Raw genomic sequence first — 5885 nt, 5'->3', positions numbered from 1 at the left:
CTGAGCTGCCAGAGGATCCCCTTGTAGCTCTTGCTAGAGCTGTCCATGTGCTTGCACAGTCTAGTTCATGCACTGGGGACTCTGCTCCAAAAACCAAAGTCCATGAGCCTGACACCTTCAAGGGCTCTGACCCTAAGAAACTCCATGAGTTCCTCATACAATGTGAGCTGAACTTCCAAGACCACCCTTGTGCATTCTGCTCCAACAGAGAAAAGGTAACCTTCGCTCAGTCTTACCTTGAGGGTATGGCTCTGGCTTGGTTTGAGCCAGACCTACTAAACCCCGACAATTATGACCGCCCACTCTGGATGGACAACTACCACAAGTTCTTACAAGAGCTCACAACTAATTTTGGTCTGCATGATGCCATAGCAGATGCTGTCCAACAACTTGAGAACCTTACTATGAAGGATGGCTCCTGAATTACCAAATATGTCATGGAGTTCAATTGCTGGGCTTCACAGGTCAAGGACTACAGTGTTGGTGCACTCTGCCACTGCTTTTATAGTGGACTTCCAGACTGCATCAAGGATGAGATCACTCGCATTGGAAAACCTTCTACCCTCACACAACTCCATGAACTCACTCAGACTATTGATGCACACTACTGGGAGCATAAAGCAGAAATTTCACACACCACCAAGTCTGCCTCTGACAAGTCACAGTCTTCTAACTCTGACAGTAAAGCCAAATTGCTGCCCTCCACCTCTGCTCCAAAGTCTGATGCCAAGGGCAAGGGCAAACAGAAAGATCTGCACAAGTCCAACACACCCAAGTCCAATATTGCCCATCTTCTGGGCAAGGATGGCAAACTCACCTCTGCTGAACACCAGTGCAGGATACAGCTCTCCACTGATGATGTGAAGCTTCATGCATCCTCCACTTCTTCTCTGCTGGCTGACCTCTCCTCAGTCCTTCCTGAGTATCATGAGTTTGCCAATGTCTTTAGTAAAGACAAGGCTACTGAACTTCTGCCACACCGCTCATTCAATCTCAAGATTGACCTTGAGGAAGGAGCTTCTCCACCCATTGGCACAAGCTACTCTCTGTCTCCACCAGAGCTTGAAGCTCTCTGCACCTTGGGTACAGTTTCATCAAGCAGTCCACCTCCACTCACAGTGCCCCTGTCCTCTTCATAAAGAAGAAGGACAGTTCACTCTGCCTCTGCATAGACTATCAAGGATTCAATAAAATCATGAAAAAAGATTGCTATCTGCTGCCACTCATCTCTGACCTACTTGACTCCCCAAGCCACACTAAAGTCTACACCAAGATTGACCTCTGCCATGCCTATCATCCAGTCCACATTGCAGACAGAGATGAATGGAAAATGGCTTTCTGCACTCGTTATGGTTCTTATGAGTGGCAGGTAATGCCATTCAGTCTGACTAATGTGCCTGTGGCTTTCCAGTGATTTGTTAATAGCATCTTTGCAGACATGCTCAATGTCTGCATTGTGGTATACCTTGATGACATCCTAATTTATTTGCAGGACATGGAGTTGCACCATGAACATGTAAAAGAGGTACTCTGCTGCCTTCAAAAGCATGGTCTTTATGCCCAGCCAGAGAAGTGCAAGTTTCACTCTGACTCCATCAAGTACCTCAGTTATGTTCTTTCTCCCTCCAGTCTCACCATGTCTGCTGAGAAGGTTCAGGTGGTCCACAACTGGCCTGAGCTGTGGAAGGTGTGAGACATCCAATCTTTCCTTGGCTTCGCAAACTTCTACAGATGATTCATTAATAACTACTCTGACATCATCATTCTGCTCACTCACCTCATGTGAAAGGGTGCTCCTTGGAACTTTTCCAAGGTGTGTTGCTCCACCTTCCTCCACCTGAAGGATGCCTTCAGCTCCACTCCTGTCCTCACACACTGGGTTCCTGACACTCCACTTACAGTTGAAACCAACACCTCTGACTATGCCATTGCTGGCATTTTGTCAATCACCTGCTCTGATGGTGAACTCCACCCAGTCACTTTCTACTCCTGCACCATGACCATGCCAGAACTCAACTATGATACCCATGACAAGGAGCTGTTGGCTATCTTTGAGGCCTTCTGCCATTGGCAGCATTACCTAGAAGGTTCCACCTTACCTGTTGATGTGGTGATGGACCACAAAAACCTTGAGTATTTCTCCACCTCTAAGGTCCTCACTTGTTGACAGGCCCACTGGTCAGGAGTACCTTTCACAGTTTAACCTTTCCATCTGCTTCTGACCTGGCCACCTGGGCAATGTTGGGATGTCTACCCAAAAGGGGGGGATAGGGACTTTGCACAGGTACATCCTCACAATCTCCACCCAATGTTTACACAGGAGCAACTCATGTCATCCCTCCATACAACTACCCTCATGGCACCTGTGCTCTGCACTGCCATGGTCTTCGATGTTGAGTGCTTGCACTCCAACATCATCTCTGCCCTACCATCTGACCCTGTCTCCACCAGCCATCTTCCAACTCCAATTAAGCCTTGGTGGTCCCTGGACTTCAATAGTCTACTCCACCTTGACAGTCACATCTTTGTCCCTGACATTGATGACCTCTGCCTTCAAGTGCTTTGGTTCATGCATGACCATCATCTAGCAGGCCATTTTGGGCAAAACTACACCCTAGAACTTGTCTGCAGGGACTATGTGTGGCCTAACCTCTGCTCCAACATGAAAGAATATGTCAGGTCCTGCACTGCTGTCACACACCAAAGATGTTTGGTGGGGTGGACATGGACACAGCTGATGAATGGAGATGAAGACCATAGCCCTCATGCAAAGAAGGACAGCCAGAAATGTCAGCAGTCATCCCTCACACAAGAATGGGTCATCAGTGCCAAAGAAAAAGAAAGGGAGCAAGTCAAGCACTGGTTAAAATTCTTAAGTGCCTGTGAACAGCATTCTGGTTTTCAACATATCTCCACCATTTCTGCAGATACCAAGACTATTCCAACACTCACTTGTATTGCTCAGCCACACAATCCTACCTTCCAAAATTGGAAAGGATTTGCACACTCCACATGTTTCTACAGCACACCCTCCAAAAGATGCTCATTTTGCTAAATTCTTCTGATATGGCCACCTCCACATCAATCATTTTGCTTGTCCCCTTTGCTAGGGACCATGGCTACATATATCTACCAGGAATTCCTACCAGCTTCCATCCTGAAGCATCCTGGTACATCCCACCCTTGTCTGCACCCTCTCAGCCCATCCAGCTTGGACAGCATGTTCATTTTGTCAGTATGACCTCTAGGAGGATGTTCTTTGGTTGCCTCAGGTCTGTCATTCACTTGGAAAGGTCTTATGTGGTCATTTCAGTCTCTCCAGTCCAAGAAGCATATGGATCCTTCCTCCCTGCTCCCTGCAATGTCTTCATACCAGTCTTGTCCATCATTCTTCCAAGATTGCAACAGCTACAGTATAATCTACTGTTCTCCACTCTCCCTGATCACATCCATGATGAGTATGATGCACATCTTGCCTCCTTGTTGCGAGATACAGCAGAAGACACTCCCCCTTCATCCTCTCTTCCAACAGAGCCTCATTCATGAAGTTTTTATTTGCTTCACTGAGAGGATGGTTTGGGGGGGAAAGTTCCAATCCCCTATGCTCCTGTCACCCCACAGACCCCCAAAGCTTGACCCCTGTTGACATCTGACTCACCCTGTCCACTTTTGGATGTACTGTATCAGCATCAGATCAGCACTGCCTCTCTGTCATCCCACCTTGGCCTAGAAGCAATCTCTTCAAGATGTGACATGCACAGCCTCCCCCTGATGTGATTCCAGTGCACTTTCCCAGTTCCTGACATTACTTGACTCATACTTTGACATTCTGACTGTCTTTGACTCACCTATTGCCAATACTTACCAATCTTTTGACTTTGCTTACTGATTCTTCACTTTTTGGCTTGCTAATCCTTACCAATGCTTACCAATGCTTTCCAAGATGATTACCCATTGCTTACATTCCTTACTCATCAGTTACCAATCACTTACCAAGTGTTTGCACCTTGTTTTCCAAGGGCAACACCCCTGTACTGTATATAAATCACTGTACTTAGATAGCAAGAAAAAGAAGACATCAGAGAGCCCCTCTTGCTCACATTTTTATCATCACTCAGTAAATCCTCCATCAGCTTTGATAGTTGAGACTTTATTAAGGGTCTAACTATCATCTACCTTGCTTATTATTGTCTATCATCAATATACTTTGCTCCAAGCCCTTGCTGAGCTCAGTGCAGCTTAGGACATCGAATTAAGTCACCATCCATCCTTCTGTAGGCTGACAGCAGTCTACCCTATTGCTTTCTATTGCATTCTTGCTCCCTCTTCATCAGGAGCACCCCCAACCCTCAGCACTTGTCTTTGAGTGTTATAACTCACAAAAACCCACCCAAATCAAAGGTTCTACCATCTAGGTACCACATAGGCACACCACCACTTGCTCTTTTTGTCTTTTGTGTTGGTTTTGGTTGGTTTTCACCACTGAACCACACTTTGACTCACACCACCTGTGGACAGGGCAAAACTCTGCATCACTGCCCTTTTGGTCTACTGAAGCAACTCCCTGTCCCAGAGAGACCTTGGAACTCCATCTCCATGGACTTCATCAAACACCTCCCCAACTCTGATGGCTACTCTGCCATACTTGTGGTAGTGGACCACCTCTCAAAGCAAGCAGTGTTCATCCCCACCCACAACTCCATCACCTCTGCCAAACTTGCTAAGCTCTTCCTTGCCCATGTCTTCTCCAACCACAGAGTGCCAGCTAATGTCACCTCCAATAGAGGTCCTGAGTTTGTCTCACACTTCTTCCACTCCCTAGGAAAGGCCCTTGATATGCATCTTCACTTCACTTTGGGTTACCACCCAGAAGGCAATGGCCAGACCAAGCAAATGAACCAGACCCTTGAGCAGTACCTTCATGTCTACTGCAACTACCAACAAGACGACTGGGCTGAGCTGTTACCTCTAGCAGAGTTTGCTTTCAACAACACACCAAGTGCAACACCTGGAGTTTCTCCCTTCTTTGCTAACAAAGGATACCACCCAAACCTGTCTGTGGTCCCTGACCAAGACTTCACCTCTCCAAGGGCTCATGACTATATTGTTGAGCTCTCCACCCTTCATGACTTCCTCTGCTCTGAAATGTCCACTGTTCAGCAGCACTACCAGGGTCCAGCAGATGCCAGACACATACCTCTGCCTGAGTTTAAGGTTGGAGAACAAGCCTATGTCAAAGCCAAGTACTTCCACTCCACTCATCCTTTGGAAAAACTCTCTGAAAAGTACTTAGGTCCATTCACCATCTTGGCCAGGCCAGGTATGCACTCCATCACCCTTAGGCTCCCTGATTCTATGTGCTCAGTACATCTGGTCTTCCATGTCTCACAACTGGAAGCTGCAGCAGCTAACCCTTTCCCAAATTGACAACAACCTCTGCCTCCACCAGTGGATGTCAATGGTGACCTTGAGTATGAAGTATCAGAGATACTCGACTCTAAGGTGGACTGCTGTCACTGCCACTGTCAACTCTTGTATCTAGTCCACTGGGCTGGTTATGAGAACACCGACAAAGAAACCTCTTGGTTGCTTGCAACTGAGCTAGGTCATGCTTTGGACATAGTCTCTGCTTTCCACAAATGATATCCACACAAACCTGGCCCATATCAACCTCTGCCATAGTACTCCACCCATACAACCTTCCTCCATGGGCCAACTCCACCCCTTACCAAACTACCTCAAGTACTTTAAATTTTTTCTGCTTATCTGTTTCACTTCTCAGAATCACAAACAAGGTCACAAGTCTATTTCATAATAGTACAAAAATATACAAACTAAAAAACAAAAAGACAAAAAAAAAGAAAACTACCCTACTCTTCCATTGC

The sequence above is a fragment of the Pisolithus orientalis genome (genome assembly GCF_024613125.1).
Source record: "Pisolithus orientalis strain OTSU chromosome Unknown F5J12scaffold_18, whole genome shotgun sequence".
Lineage (NCBI taxonomy): Eukaryota > Fungi > Basidiomycota > Agaricomycetes > Boletales > Pisolithaceae > Pisolithus > Pisolithus orientalis.
This window is presented reverse-complemented; position numbering follows the sequence as displayed.